Genomic DNA, 17,327 nt, shown 5'->3' with positions numbered 1-17,327 from the left:
GAATAGTAGAACAGTAATCCGTGAAGATCTCCATATGCTTTCTTGGATCCTCACCAGCTACTCCTCTGAACAGGTTTCTCTCCACCAGATTAATATAAGAAGGACAAATATCAAAGGTACACCCCTCATCAGTTGAAAGCTTGAAACCCTTAGGAATAGAATCAGTTGTCGACTCAGAATGACTAGCAATGTTAAGTATCTTCGTAGATTTAGTAACGGTTTCAGAAACAGATTTGTCTTCCTCTAAATACTGTGCTTCTTTAAAAGTGAAATTCTCTAGAACTAGGTCAAAAGTACTCAAGACTTACTCTCGATGAATCTCTCTCAATAAGTTTTGTCTACGGCGAAATGTCCTCTCTGGTTCAGGATCAGCTGGTACTAACTCTGACCTGTTGGACCTGGGCATAAACAAAACTAAGAGAAAAGAATAAGAACTGTCTCAAGGAATTGAAAATCCCTTGAGTCTAAAACAAACAAAAATAAAATAAGTAAATAAACTAGTTGCCTCCCCGGCAGCTGCGCCAAAATTTGACACGGCTGTCGCAACCTATCAAAAACAAACCTAACCGGCCTAAACTTATGCAGTAGAGGTAAGCAGGGTATCATATCCACGGGGACGCGGTCGCTATCTACTTGTTATCTAGTCTGTCTACGGTCACAAATTAGGGGTTCTGGTTGATTTGATTTAACTAAACTAAAAGAACTAAATTTAGAACAATAATAGAAATAACAATTAAAACTAGCAAGAATGAAATAGAGTGTGATCAAATAGAGACAAAGATGCTAGAATGTCGGTTCACCATGATATTACGCAATTCAGCTAAAGGTAAGGTAAGTCGGTCTATAGTGAGAAGGGTAGTGGAAAGGTCCTTCCGGTCCGCTAACCGCCCTAGATTCTTCCTAAATAGCTTCCGCTCTGATTAGGGTAGTCTATTGTTCATAATAGGTCTATTCATTCTAATCTTCCGATCTAGGTCTGAATTTAACTGGGTTAATTAAAATAGTCGCGTGCACTCAACCAAGTAATTACTGTTATATTGCTATAAAACAATTCTCACATTAAAACCTCCTAAAACTAATTATAGGGTCATTGTTTTACTATCATGGCTCCCCTATTCCTAGAAATTGGGACCTAGCTACTTATAACGGTGATAAAATAAACAATGATAGATAGAACTATATTCGACATGGTTAAAAGATAAATTAAGAGATTGCATAAACTAGATATTAATTCTAATAACCTAACAGTAATTAAGAGACAAGAAAATTAAATGTTGCAAAAAGGAATTAATATTACGAATTGAATTAAATAGGAAGAGAGTAAGGAATTAAACAAATTAAGATCTGAGAAATAGAAAGGCAAGCGTCGAACAAGAGTCTCCTAATCTTGATGCAAACTGATAATAAATTGAATATGAATGAATAATACTAAAAAATGAATAATGCTGAATATCTAAACGTAATTGGGTCTCTGATTTTTATAAGAGAGATATTTATTCACTAATTAAGATAACTAAAATAATAAGTAGATAATTTTACGCAATAAAATCTTGCGTCAGATCACAAGCTATAATCGAGGAACACCATAATCCCTCATATTGATCGAACATAGCAGAAGTTCGATCGAGGAATCTTCAGCATCAAAAAGGGTTCGATCGAGCAATTAAGTCAGCAACAAGCTCGACCGAGTTAACTACCACTGAGTCAGCACATAGGATGTTTGTTCGCTTCCAAAACGACTACACACATCCCAAGGCAGAAGTATCCTCGCTCCAATTCCATCCATCTCCTAAATAAAATCTATAAGGGCAGTTCCAAGCTCAGTTTTGCTCCTTCCGGGTCCATTCCCGCAATTAAAGCCAAACAAACCAAAGTAGACTATTCGGGGCATTTCAAAGCCTAAAACTACGGGAATCGCATAGAAATTCGTGCAAAATAAGCACAAAGAGTATATATAAATAGCACGCATCAAGAGTCTTTCCCCTTTTTCATGACAGCCTTAATTGGGGATGCAGGAATTGTGACTGTTTTCCCGTTGAAGGGGACCCTAATTTTCCGGTGACGGGTTGATGTGACGGCATTGGCATCATGGATCCAGGGGCACCCTAGAAGCATGTTGAATGACGTGTCGATGTCGATGACTTGGAAATTGGCTTGTCTCTCCAAGGGTCCCGTTGCGATGGTTAGGGTGATAAGACCAGTGACCTTACGGCGAGTGCCGTCATAGGCGCGAACTCCGTGATTGGTTGGGACTAGGCCAGCTTTCTTGATCCCTAGTTTATGAGCTGTTTTGAGAGGAATGACGTTGACTGCAGATCCCTCATCCACCAGGACCATGTGTAATACTCCGTATTTTTATTAAATAGAATTTATAATTTATAAGATGTGAATAAATAATATTGGTTGTCGTAAAAAGAAAAGAAAAAGAAAAAGAAAAATAATAAAAGTCGAAGGGTGTGGACTGTCGGTTGAACCGAGTGGAAGGGGGAAGGTAGATGTGGTTTGGGTGTTATCTATACTACCTAGATATTTTGATTAGTTCAATAATTTAAGCAATTACCTAGAACCTTCCTACACCACCTACCAATTTATAGAAATACTCAACTCATGCCTCACCATCACTTTTATTCCACATCAAAAACTCAACATAAAACTTGTGATGAAGAGTAATTTTGTGAGACAACTTTAAGACGGAGTTTTCACCTCGCACTAATTAATTGTGGTAATTTATTTTATCGCTTCACATCAATTGTTTACGTTTGACCATAGACCCGCATCCATGGACCATGACCGTTGACTTGACCACTGCCGTGAGGACCGTTGACCGACGGGTTGACCACCGTCGGGTCAGCCGTGTGTGGGGGATGTGTTTGAGACGGTTTTGGGAAGTTTATATCTTAAATTAATTAAGAAGAATAGTTTATAATTGTATACAATCTAATTGTTGTTTAGGTGGTGGATTTGTGGAAGAAGCTTTCTAATTTAATTGTTAAATTGTGAAGATTTGCTAAAGGTAGGATATGTACTCAACTTTGCTTATTTGATGAATTGGTAATTTCTTGTAAGACGGATTATTGTTATATGGTTACCGTAAGATGAATTATTATCGCATTGTTGGCATGAGATAAATTGTATTGCATTTTCTTAAGATAATTATATCATCTAGAGCCTATTGTTACAATTGTTGTCTTGAGCATCTTATAATTATTTTATTATCACTGTTGGTTGGTTCTCTGTTGTTTATTGGCATCTTGAAAGAGGATTGGTATTGGTATTGGGATTATTTGGTCGGCCAGGCACGGGGACGTAGAAGTGTCATGGACCTGCGCGGTTGTGGTCGACCAGGCATGGTGACGTAGGGTGGCCATGGACCTAAGCAGTATTAGCGATATGATGGAATATGCCTTGTGATGTGCCGGTTGTGGTAAACGGTTCTCGCACACGGTTGAGCCGTGTGTGACGGTCTCTTAGTTTGAAGTTCTATTGTTATCTTTGTTGAAGGTTTATCGTATTATTTATTGTTGTTTAGTTATCCTACTCAACCTCATGGTTGACCGTGTATTCGTGAACACCTGTTGTCTTAGCAAGATTTTACACGAAGATAAATTCTTGCCAGGGATTTAATTGCAGGGTAATCTAACTCAAATAATTATGCCTGACTAGTACGATTGATAACTTAATGAATGAACAATAAAGTAAAAGAAAAAAATTTGTACGTGGAAAACCCTAGGAATAAGGGAAAACCCACGGGTAGCAAGCCAGGAGGGAGTAATACTATCTTTTAGTGTATCCTGACAGGGAATGTGTATGTTAGGCTAGAGGTAGAGTATAAATGCTTAATAAATATGCTCAAGGTGATTACAATAATGAAATGAGAGTAAGGATGAGTGAATAGTGGATGCCCTTTCTTCTTTCTTCTGCTTGCTATTTATATCTTGTTTGCAACGACTCTCTAACGTTTTTTTAGACGTTCCTAGGAAATAAGCCTCGTGCCCTATTTACCTGGAGGTAGTTGTTTGACTCTACAATCCACCTGCCGTTATCTTTGCTCAGTCAACTGCTCCATACTCTTCGTATATTTTGTTGAATAGGTCTTCCATGAAAGTAAGAACCGTTTCTCTAGGTTTTAGTTGTGCTTTGGTTATTGCCTGAGTTGTTCTACTAGTGCCCAACATATGGCTGGTGAGTTATTCCTTCAGGTCTAGCCTGGATAGATGGCCTGACTTGTCTTTCCCTCCTGGCTGCGTATAGTATGCTTGATATTGAGTTACTTCCGTTCAGGCTAGACTTGGTGTTTCTTTGCCTGACTTTTGTCTGATCAGACAGGACAATTCATGGCCCAACAATTGCCCCTTATCTCCTTATTTCCATTGGGTCTGGCCAGGAATGAGGAGATAAAAAATCGGGCCAGGCAAAAAATATGAGAATCTATACCGGAAAAGAAATTGAGTCCCTTTCAACTTCCCAACAGCTAGTGTCCATAAATGAGGCAGGTTCATCAAACCTTAGGAGAGTCATGATTGAACTCATCCACTTGTATTATCCGTTAGATTGTTTTTGCGGTTATAAAATGCTTTGAGCCGTCATTTGATCCCACATTTTTATTCTTCAATTCTTAAAACTTTCTTTCTCTCTTCTCTAATTTCTTTGTGAGATAAATTTTCCTGTTTCAATAATCTTCATACTATAATCAAGAAAAAATGGCCGGTGGAAGAAGAAGGGCTGCTGCACCGAAGGCTGCTGAGGCTGATCAGCCTCCGGTGGTGGTAGATGTGCTAGAAGTCATCCCTGAGGATGAGGTTATGGAAATTTCTGCCCTTGCAGAAATTGTGTTTATCACACATAAGGGTGTCACTTTTGCCCATGTGAAATCATTGTCTGCTTCATTTCCTAAGGCCAACCAACTTAAACCTTCTTTTGAACATTTGTTAAAGGGCAGAGGTCTACTTCCTTCTAATGCCGAGGTCTGGGTCCCTGAGAGTGGTCCAGTCCTGGTTGGTTTTGTATTTTTGAATGTCCGTTCAAGGGGGTTGCATGCTTCCCTTTTCTCCGTTTATGGTTGAGGTTATTAGGGCCATCAAGGTTGCTCCTTTTCCACTTATGCCGATGGTTTGGAAGATTGTTCAATTTGTTGAACATCTATGTGCCAAGCATAACTTGGTGATTACCCTTGAGGATTTCAAGAATGTTTATCATTTGAAAAGTAATACTACTGGACGCTTCAACTTTCGAGTCAAGGTAAAGATGACTCATCTGATAACCAACTTTGATTCAGGCGATGATAAGGGTTGGGCCACAACCTATATGTTCATCAGGGCAGATTCTGTTGCCCCTGATCTGGATTATCATAGCTATCCGGCTGTGGAGGGTGGTAAGTTCTTTTTTCTGCGTTCAATTCAAATTATGATAGTATGTAAATCAGATTTTACTAAAAACTTACTTGTGTTGTATCATAGTGGCTGACTGGGCTTGTGATCCTGATGTTGAGGGGTCGGCTGATCGGATTGCAGCTTTTATGGCCTTTCCAGATGAGGAGAGGGTGCGGCCTGCTTCTCTTGGTCAAGAGCCTCTGCCTCGGTTCAGGAAGGCTAAGCTGAGTACTTACAAGGCTGCCAAAAGTGCCAAGGCTTCAGGGGCCTCATCATCAGGCAGTAAGTTTTTATCTTTTCTATGTTGATTTTGATGCCTGAGCATATCTTAGTATTGCTGATATAGAATTTTGTCATGTAGCTACTAGGGCTTCTGCAAGGATTTCTAGTTTTGGCTTGTCCCTGGTAAAGGGAGGCGTTTCCCAGATTACGGGGGAAAAATTCCAGAGTAGTGAGGCTACAGGGAGTGATAGTACGCTTCAAATCCAGGTCCCTGCTCATCAGGCTCAATTGGTGTCTGCTCCGTACGTTGTGGTTGATGTTGATGAGCCCAGTCAAGCTGGCAAGAGAAAAAGGTCGGATGAGGTTTCTGAAGGAGTTGGTGGTGAAGGCGTGAGTGAGGTCAGGGAGGTCAGGGCTAGGCTCGCCGATGTTCAATTTGCCAAGGAACAAATCCAAGCTCACTCCTTCCTGGTTGATGATCCTTATTATAAGTATCAGGCTGAGGAGATGTCTGCTCAGGCAGTAGCTGCTATATACCATTCCAGGGATTATGCTGCTAATCTGGTTACCATGCTGCATGAGGTATAATTCTTTTTTCCTTAGTTTTATTTTGGTTGTATGTTTCTTGCTCCAGCTTGCCTGATTTGTGATCTTCTGGCAGAATGTAAATGACATGTTGAGGGGTGCCTGTGAGCTGAAATCTTCGAATGCCAAGAATAAGACTTTGGACTGGGAGGTGCAATGCCTGAAGAAGGATGCTGAATATTTGAAGACGGGTTTAGAAGTGTTTAAAAGGGAGAATGAGTCTTTAAAGAAGGAAAATGAGGGAGGTAACGCAAGGTTGGTTGTTAAAACATCCAAATTGGGGTCTGCTCAAAATGCTGTTAAGTTCATCTAGGCTAAACTTGCTAAAGTCCAGGATGAGTTGAAGGCTGAGAAGCAGGCTATGCATGATCTATTAAAGGTAAATGAGGAGCTGGCTGCTGAAAGGGATGTGGTGCTGTTGGGGCTGGTGTCCTCTACAGTTAGTGCAATAACATTTAAATCTCTAAAATGATCAAAGGGTATACTTTTGTATTATTATCAGTTGGTCCACGTTTATCAATAACGGTTGGCTTGCTAGATAAGTTTGACGTTATTGTCATACAGATGGCGGTGATCAACTGGTCCCTAAAAGTCACACCTATAGGATACGTTTGAGAGATGTGACGGTATGAAAATACAGTCATGTTGATGCCAATTTTGACTAACCAGTTAGTCGGAGTTATTGACTAATAATTAGTCAAAAGCGATGTTGAGATAATTATTTAATACGGATTAAATAAAAATGGCTAAGACGAATTAAGCGGTTAATTCGTAAATTAAATATAAGCGATTATATTTGATTAATGTATATTGAATAAATTAATTATACAATATTGTCTTTGCCGGACATGTATTAATATTTCGACTAAGTCATGTTACTAGTTGATATTTTAATTACCGATAACCGATGACAATTTATATTTAAAAACCCGTCGTATACGTTTTAGCAATTCAAGTCGGATCACGAGTTTAATAAGGAGGAAGTGGAAAGCCCACTCCCTCCCTAATGAAACCCACGGACCGAGCAAGGGTAGAACAAAAGGAGAGCTTCTCCTCCTTTCTAACCTAATTTTCATTTTGCAAAAATAATTAGGGTTTTGAGAACATTTCCTCTCAAAACTTAGATCTCACATCTGAAAACTTCACACATCAATTCTCTCAATATTGCAAGGCAATTAGAGAATACATTCTAGCACAAGGGCATATTCTCAGACGATCTTGGGTGCAACAATTAGGAGGAGATCTACTTTGATCTCTATCATTGCCGAATTGCACTAGGACCGAAGGTTAATTCTTGTGCTTTATCGTTTTTCTCTTGTAATTTTGTTTATGACAATAATCACATATAAAATTTGCGTTATAGTCCTTATATTTTAAGGGTATTATACGGATATTACCCCTCAAGTGGTATCAGAGCGAGGCCACGTAAATTTTTCTATGTGTTTTTCATCAAACGAAATTGAATCGATATTTTTTTTTTGCATAAAAAAAAAAAACGTTAGGCATCATTTTTTGTCACGGCTGGTTTGTATTTTTTTACTTGGCTGATTTTTTTGTACATTGGAAATCGTGCCTTGTGACGATCTTCTGTTTTGTTTTCGATTTGTTCTTTGCGTATTGTTGTTTTAAACGATAATTATAACAATATGTGAAGATCATGTCAATTGTAATTTTGTTTTAATACGGATTATGTTCAATTTACAATTGGTTTTTAACAAATCGATTTTGTTTGTTTTGTTGAGGCTCTCGGTTTTTGAGCCGCTTGTTTTTTTTTTGGTTTTTTTCTTGCTCTCGGCAATAGCTGAAGAAAAAAAAAAAATTTTTTTTTGTGTACTGTTCACGGTCAGACCGTGAAGGAAAAAAAAAAAATTTTTTTTTTTTTTTTTTTGGCCAAAACATGTGCACAATACGAATTTTGTGCATTCGCTTGATAGTGAAACGGTTCACTCACGTACCATTTAGTTATTTTAAAACGATTTAAAATAACGGATTATCATGAATTAAAATTAAGTTGATGAAGCGGTTTTGTCACATGATTTTAATTGTTAAAAGGTGGTTTGGATAAATTTAACATAATTACGGAATTATGTCACGAATGAATTTGTTTTTAGTTGATGCATTTCATTTATCGTTATTTTGAATGTTTTGAATGCTTACATTCCGTATTTATTTATTTTACAAACGGTTGTAACTTAGTGTGGCCTTAGTAGAACGTGTTACCGTAATGATGGAACACGGTCTTGGTTGTATTTTGAGATCTCGTATCTCCATTTTTTTTTTTTTCTAATTACAAGTTTTTATTTAGAATGTAAATAGGTTTATATTTTGTAAATTTTAATTGTATTTTGAGAAGACTAAAGATGGAGATCGGATGCTCACTCCCGCTGCATGGACAAAGATGGAACATCAAGACAAGCTTCTCGGGTCCAACGGTGGATTCCAAAGTTGTATTATGTTCTTTTTACTAGGATAGGCCACACTAGGAATTTTATTTACGTATTGCATTCTTTTATTTATTTTCTTGTAACGATAGTATGCATCATATTCCGCCTAAAAACCAAACCACCTAATAATTGCATGAAAACTGACTCATATAGAGGTCACGCGTTAGTTTTCTTTGACATTCTTATGTCACACGATCATTTTTAAGCCATCACCTAAGTTAATTCATTCACGTAATGCTAGTTATTCGTTCACTTAAAATGAATTAAAGCTAAGTTGATGGGATCTTCCTCGTATAACCAAAAATTGAGAATAGTCTTTATAGGTCAAACTCCAATGAATCCCTTCTTCGTCGGTAGGCATAATATGACCCCTTCTACGTCGGGTAAGTTGGAACCGATTGACTTATTTTATCTCAACACTATGGTCACTAAACGATCCGTGATTATGGTGGACTATAGATAGGATTTACGGAAATCTATCGACCAAGAGTTCTTACGGAAGAACTAGCTAAACAGTTGGCTTATCAATTTACGAAAATTGAGTCTTGGGATCACTTGTATTATTCTTGAGGGAGATCAATTATGCAAGTGCAATGAGTCTACACGATTAAAATGAATTTTAAATAGACTTAAATCACCTCGATGAGTTGCTTATTTCGTTTTTGTTTTTCTTTCTTTTTCGGCGAGATCACGTTTTTAAACTCGCTAATAACTTAATGGTGGCATCCTCGATGACCCAATGCCAAGTGCCACATTGGACCGTGAGTCCGGCCGGATCTTTATGAATCGGATGAATCGTCTACTAGATCAAGAATGATGGATCAAACTTCGCGGAATGAGAGGCGGCATTACGGAATGCGCCACCGCCGACGGAAGCTCAAGTATTTGATCGAGCCCCTCCCGCTGCAGCCCCAGGTCCCACGGCTCGAGTTAACGAGGTCTCCACGTATAGCGACTCCGTCATGGAAGCGGGTGCGATTAAAAACGTACTCATTTTTGCAATGGAATCCAATTTGCAGAAACGCTTCATAGCCCAAGGTGCAAACAAGATTTTCACCACGCTCACTAAGGAATTCTCGAAAGCACCGAGAATCGTGACCTATGAGCATACCACTCGCTTCTTTGATGCGAGACTCCAGAAGGGCCAACCGGTTAGCCCACACATTCTCCGCATGATTGAGAATGTCGAGAGACTGGAGGCGCTTGATTGTAAAATCAGCGAGAACATTGTGATTGACCGCATGCTTCATTCACTCCACGATGGTTTTGCGCTCTTTAGAGCCAATTACTATATGAATGATTTGAAGAAAAGTCCCCATGAACTGCACTCCCTTCTCGCAGGCACCGAGAAGGACATGAAGTTCAGTGGGAGCATGAAACAAAATGTTCTCGTTGTGACAAACAAGGGCAAGGGTAAGGGCAAAGCTCAGCAGCTAGACAGAAAGCGAGGGCAAACCGAAGTTCAAGAAGTCGTGGTCGGGTAAGAGTGGGCCTGGTGAGGCAAGTAACTCATCGGGCGCGACAAAGAGCAAGACCGAAAACATGGAATGCCATCATTGCCACAAGACTGGGCATTGGAGGCGTACATGTCCTGTCTACCATGAGGACATAAAAGCAGGTCGTGTTAAACCTGTTGGTATGTTTTCTTCCTCTTCTACTTTTATTCATATGATTGAGATTAACCACGCAAGTTACGGAACTTGGGTACTAGATACTGGTTGTGGTTCTCATCTGTGTAATCATGTGCGGGGCTCAAACATCGAACCCCTCGTAAAGGGTGAGGTGGACCTACGTGTCGGGAATGGAGCACGAGTGGCTGCCGTCTCGAGGGGAACATACGTGATCCAACTTCCTAGCGGATTTGAGTTATTTTTATATAATCGCTATTATGTACCAGTCTTTCGAAAAACATTATTTCAGGTTTACTTGACAAACTTGGTTTTTCATTTGTAATAGAGAATAATTCTTGCATTTTCTCATTACACGATATGATTTATGGCAAGGCGGTCTCCATGAACGGAATTTATGTTTTAGATCGGACCACCGAAATATTACACGTAATGAATAAAAGGTTAAAGGTTGGTGACAAAGATCAAACGTATCTATGGCACTGCCGTATGGGACACATTAATGAGAAACGCAAAAACGGCTCATAAAGAATGGAGCTATCTCGGCCTTTGATTTTCAATCATTTGGCACGTGTGAATCATGTCTCATCGGTATGATGACTCGGATTTCCTTCAAAGGTGTTGGAATGCGCTGCTTGACCTATTAGGACTCATACACACGGATGTATGTGGACCTATGTCAATCACCGCACGAGAAGGCTATAGGTATTTCATCACTTTCACGGACGATTTAAGTAGATATGGCTATGTCTACTTAATGAAGCATAAAAGTGAATCCTTTGAGAAATTCAAAGAATACCGAGAATAGGGCAGAACCTCTTTGGGTAGAAAGATTAAAACATTACGTTCGGATCATGGTGGCGAGTATCTTTCTCACGAGTTTGATCAACACCTTAAGGATTGTGGGATTGCCCTACAGTTAACTCCACCTGGAACACCTCGGTTGAATGGTGTGTCCGAACGGAGAAATCGAACACTACTTGATATGGTTCGATCCATGATGAGTCACACCGTGTTGCCTCATTGTGGGGTTATGCTCTTCGTCATTTGCTCTAATACTTAACCGAAGTCCGTCTAAAGTCGTTGACAAGACTCCATATGAACTATGGAAGGGAACGGTCCCTAACTTGTCCTTTATACGGGTTTGGGGTTGCGAGGCTTATGTCAAGTGGAGACACGAGGATAAGCTCGGCCCGCGATCGGTCAAGACATACTTTATAGGTTATCCTAAAGGAACGCTTGGTCATTACTTCTATTCGCCAACCGAACAACGTGTTTTTGTTGCGGCTAGTGCGACATTCTTAGAGAAGGAATTTCTCGAGAATGCAAAGAGTGATAGAACCTTCGACCTGTCGGAGATTCCGGAACCAAATACCGAGCAACCATTGGAGGAACCAATTCCTTCAATCCCATTGCGGTAAATATTCTGAGGAACCTAGGAGGTCGGGAAGAGTCTCTATTCCTCCGAACAGATACATTGGTATGGTCGAGGAACATGACATAGATGACATTCTACTCTTAACGAGTAGTGAACCCGCAACCTATAAAGGTGCCATGACTAGTTTCGACTCAAAGCTATGGCTTGAGGCCATGCAATCCGAGATGGACTCTATGTATGAGAACAACGTATGGGATCTTGTTGACTTACCTGCTAAGGTTCGTCCCCTTTCAAAGGCAAAATGGCTTTACAAGATAAAGCATTCGTGGAAGGTCAACAAGATATCTATAAAGCACGACTAGTTGCTAAAGGTTTCACCAAGTGCCAGGTTTGCACTACGATGAAATTTTTGCACCCGTAGTCATCTTTGCGTTCCATTCGGATTATCTTAGCGATTGCCGCTTTTCATGACTATGAAATTTGGCAGATGGATGTGAAAACCGCCTTCTTAAACGACTTTTTGGAGGAAGAGTTGTACATGGTACAACCCGAAGGTTTCATCGATCCGAACATCCTAAGAAAGTGTGCAAGCTTAAGCGTTCCATTTATGGACTTAAGCAAGCATCTCGGAGTTGGAATCATCGCTTCGACCAAGTGATTAAAGAAAATGGATTTACTTGATCAGTCGAGGAACCATGTCTTTATATCAAGTCGAGTGGGAGCAAGATTGTCTTCCTAATATTGTATGTCGATGACATACTCCTGATTGGGAATGACATACCTCTCTTAACTTCGGTGAAAGTATGGTTGAAAAACCATTTCCGGATGAAAGATCTGGGAGAGGCACAAAGAATTCTGGGCATCCGTATCTATTGAGATAGATCACGACGGATGTTATCTCTCATCAGAGTCTTACATAGACAAAATCCTAGAGAGATTCAAAGATGACTAACTCCAAAAGGGGTTTCTTCCTATGGCTCCAGGGGTGCATTTGAGCAAGTCTCAGGCACCAGAGACACCGGAAGAGAAAAAGCGCATGACACGGATTCCTTATGCCTCGGCTATAGGATCAATCATGTATGCCATGATATGCACACGTCCGGACGTGGCATATGCATTGAGTATGACAAGTCGATTCCGAAAGATCCGGTGAATCACATTGGATGGCTGTCAAGAACATTCTTAAGTACCTATGGAGGACTAAAGATTGGGCTTTGACTTATGGAGGGCGAACAAAAGCTATGCGCAACCGATTCTGCAGATGCTAGCTTCCAAACGGATCGAGATGACTCAAAATCTCGGTCTGGATTCGTTTTTACTCTTAATGGCGCGCAGTCGGTGGAAGAGTTCCAAACAAAGTGTTATAGCAGATTCTACGATCGAGTCCGAGTACTATGCCGCGTCGAAGTCGCAAAGGAAGCGATATGGATGCGTCAATTCTTACAAGGACTATCTCTAGTGCCTAGTTCGAATGACCCGATCACCATCTATTGCGACAATAGAGGTGCCATCTTCCAAGCTAAGGAGCCAAAGTCTAGCAACAAGTCTAGACATGTACAAAGGAAAGCTCATCTAATCCGAGATTACGTGGAGCAAAAGGAAGTAGTGATAGAAAAGATTGCTACAGATGATAACATAGCAGATCCTCTCACTAAACCATTACGACAAGATAAGCATGAAGGGCATGTTAATTCCATGAGAATTAAACGTGTTCCTAAGTTGTAGTACTCTTTTATGGATTAGATTCATTCTCTTTTGTACTCTATACGACATCATCGTTTTGATATTTATATATATTTTGTTTTTCATGTGGATTTGTACGACAATTTTGAACACCACAAAGTGAATTGAACAAACATTATATTTTTGGTCCTTAATTGCCCACATGAGCTGATAACTCTGGCAATTATTTTGTGACGTTGGTTGATGGTGGGTTCAACGAGCCATAAGTCAACCGGTTGACTGACCAATCACAGAGGCGGGTTATACGGATATCTCATAGGACACAATTGTGACATCGACGTGGAGTCCTAAATGTTTTATAACATTCGGTGCCCGGTCGTGGATAAGACCTCCATGGTGATCCTAAGAGTCGATTCTTTTGACTATCGACTGTCTCTTGAGACTAAGGCAGATTTTGGGTGACTTTGGTTTCTTTCTCACGGTCATCCGTAACAGGGGGCCAAGTAGTTTTTTTCTGGGTCATTTCATGCTGTGCTTAGATCGGAAGGAGTCGAGTTGAGGGAAATATTCAGCCTTTATCAGGTACTCGATATTTCTCAGGGCCACTCGAGGAGCTGTAACTGAAATGCATGGCCATGCTCGAATACGAATTCGTTTTATCAGTTGAGTTACTCTCTAGTCGGGGAAACCACTCTTGATACAGATCGATTGTAAAATACGACCTTTGCGGATCCGGATCTGCAAATTGTTTTACATTGAGTGGGAGAAATTTTAAATGAATATGAGAATCGGTTATCGCACACACACTTGTACGGACAAGTGGGAGTTTGTTGGAGCTGTGTCCTCCAGTTAGTGCGGATAACGTTATTACACATACACTTGTACGGACAAGTGGGAGCTTGTTGGGGCTGGTGTCCTCTACAGTTAGTGCAATAACATTTAAATCTCTAAAAGGATCAAAGGGTATACTTTTGTATTATTATCAGTTGGTCCACGTTTATCAATAACGGTTGGCTTGCTAGATAAGTTTGACGTTATTGTCATACAGATGGCGGTGATCAACTGGTCCCTAAAAGTCACACCTATAGGATACGTTTGAGAGATGTGACGGTACGAAAATACAGTCATGTTGATGCCAATTTTGACTAACCAGTTAGTCGGAGTTATTGACTAATAATTAGTCAAAAGCGATGTTGAGATAATTATTTAATACGGATTAAATAAAAATGGCTAAGACGAATTAGGATCCTTGGGAACCATCACAAGTACGGCCGGCCGGGAAAGTATAGATTGAACCACTGACCTACGAGCTCGATTGACCACTTTCATTCCTTCTAAACCAGGAGCCGGGGTGGAGCACAGTCCGCCAAAATCGCAACTCTAACATTAAAATTCCTTTCTTTCTTTTTATTTTAAAAAATAACACTGGAAACTATTCTAGGAGAAGTTCGAATCCGTTTCGCTTTCTTTGATGTTTATGACAGGGTCGAGACCGGTACGCTTTCCGGCTCACAACGACTTCGTAAATTAATTATACAATATTGTCTTTGTCGGACATGTATTAATATTTCGACTAAGTCATGTTACTAGTTGATATTTTAATTACCGATAACCGATGACAATTTATATTTAAAAACCCGTCGTATACGTTTTAGCAATTCAAGTTGGATCACGAGTTTAATAAGGAGGAAGTGGAAAGTCCACTCCCTCCCTAATGAAACCCACGGACCGAGCAAGGGTAGAACAAAAGGAGAGCTTCTCCTCCTTTCTAACCTAATTTTCATTTTGCAAAAATAATTAGGGTTTTGAGAACATTTCCTCTCAAAACTTAGATCTCACATCTGAAAACTTCACACATCAATTCTCTCAATATTGCAAGGCAATTAGAGAATACATTCTAGCACAAGGGCATATTCTCAGATGATCTTGGGTGCAACAATTAGGAGGAGATCTACTTTGATCTACTTTTATCGTTTTTCTCTTGTAATTTTGTTTATGACAAAAATCACATATAAAATTTGCGTTATAGTCCTTATATTTTAAGGGTATTATTATATAAAATTGTTGCACCCAAGATCGTCTGAGAATATGCCCTTGTGCTAGAATGTATTCTCTAATTGCCTTGCAATATTGAGAGAATTGACGTGTGAAGTTTTCAGATGTGAGATCTAAGTTTTGAGAGGAAATGTTCTCAAAACCCTAATTATTTTTGCAAAATGAAAATTAGGTTAGAAAGGAGGAGAAGCTCTCCTTTTGTTCTACCCTTGCTCGGTCCGTGGGTTTCATTAGGGAGGGAGTGGACTTTCCACTTCCTCCTTATTAAACTCGTGATCCGACTTGAATTGCTAAAACGTATACGACGGGTTTTTAAATATAAATTGTCATCGGTTATCGGTAATTAAAATATCAACTAGGAACATGACTTAGTCGAAATATTAATACATGTCCGACAAAGACAATATTGTATAATTAATTTATTCAATATACATTAATCAAATATAATCGCTTATATTTAATTTACGAATTAACCGCTTAATTCGTCTTAGCCATTTTTATTTAATCCGTATTAAATAATTATCTCAACATCGCTTTTGACTAATTATTAGTCAATAACTCCGACTAACTGGTTAGTCAAAATTGGCATCAACATGACTGTATTTTCATACCGTCACATCTCTCAAACGTATCCTATAGGTGTGACTTTTAGGGACCAGTTGATCACCGCCATCTGTATGACAATAACGTCAAACTTATCTAGCAAGCCAACCGTTATTGATAAACGTGGACCAACTGATAATAATACAAAAGTATACCCTTTGATCCTTTTAGAGATTTAAATGTTATTGCACTAACTGTAGAGGACACCAGCCCCAACAAGCTCCCACTTGTCCGTACAAGTGTATGTGTAATAACGTTATCCGCACTAACTGGAGGACACAGCTCCAACAGGTGCAGGGCAGGTATAAGGATGCTGCCTTGTATTTCTTTGGCAAGGGTCGTGTTGATACCATGAAGTAGCCTGTGGAAGTCAGGCCGTATTGGAACCCGGAGAAGGAAATGGTTGACCTCAATGCTACCTACCCTGATCTTTGCAAGCTGCATGCTTATGATGAGGTTGATTCTCCTCCGACTAAAGATAAAAGTGGTGAGGCTAATGAGGATGAAGGTGATGAAGAGGAGGAGGCAACTGATGAAGGCACAAGCTCTACTACTGCCTCCAAGGCATGTTGATGGTTTTACTTAGGATGACTTTTTTTTGGCCCATCCAGGGGGGATGTTCCCTGGACAAATTTTGAATTTCGTGCTAGTTGGTATTTGTCTCATCCAGAGGGGGATGTTCCCTGGGCAAACTTTGTTCCTTGCTTTTCTTTTAGTGTAATTGAAGTTGCTTTCTTGTTTCCATTGTGTGCTTGGTCTGATTAGATAGTACCTGTTCAAGTAGTGAAATTTGGAATATTTGTTAAGATAATGCCTGTCAGAAGGGCTTATGGCCCTCAATGCGTCCAAGGATTTTATGGCTCTTAGCCTGTCTGGAGGGGTTTTTTAGGTAAGAGGGATAGTTGCCTGTCAGGAGGGCTTATGGACCTCAAACTGTCAGGAGGGCTTAAGACAAGTAGTCTGGATTTATCTCACCATTATACCTGTCTTTTTTACTGAGCTCAATTTTTATGTGTTTTTTAGAAGTGGCAAAAATGCCAAAGTTTGTGAAGCATTTCTGGGATGTTGTTCAAGTTGGGTGGAGTGGCCCTCAATCCTGAATATTTGTTTAAGCAGGTAAAGATAATTATCTAAATAATTACAGTGGAAGCGTAAAACAAGTTTTTAGGATTTAACATGGTAATTTGAGACATATGGTGAAAATTGTAATTATGACAGGCAATTGCAACTAGTAAGAAAGCACATAGAAATAACATAGAAGGAACTTGGATCATTTTATTCAGGGGTTTACACATAGAATCATGCCAGGTAAGAGATAAGGTTGATAGTCTTACCTGGTTGAAGCATAAGATAAATGGTT

General features: G+C 39.7%; 2 long non-coding RNA genes across 2 annotated transcripts; both read left to right on the top strand.

The window, feature by feature from the left end:
• The first annotated feature begins 2,492 nt into the window (after positions 1-2,492).
• Positions 2,493-3,181, top strand: LOC141633215 (uncharacterized). The gene is made up of 2 exons (XR_012538020.1): positions 2,493-2,722; positions 2,953-3,181. It is a non-coding gene; the product is annotated as an uncharacterized LOC141633215 (long non-coding RNA).
• A 2,562-nt stretch (positions 3,182-5,743) lies between these two features.
• On the top strand, positions 5,744-16,709 carry LOC141633086 (uncharacterized). Its single transcript, XR_012537892.1, has 2 exons — positions 5,744-6,555; positions 16,259-16,709. It is a non-coding gene; the product is annotated as an uncharacterized LOC141633086 (long non-coding RNA).
• Positions 16,710-17,327: the final 618 nt, after the last annotated feature.

This window comes from Silene latifolia, chromosome Y (genome assembly GCF_048544455.1).
Source record: "Silene latifolia isolate original U9 population chromosome Y, ASM4854445v1, whole genome shotgun sequence".
NCBI classification, from domain to species: Eukaryota; Viridiplantae; Streptophyta; class Magnoliopsida; order Caryophyllales; family Caryophyllaceae; genus Silene; species Silene latifolia.
This window is presented reverse-complemented; position numbering and strand designations above follow the sequence as displayed.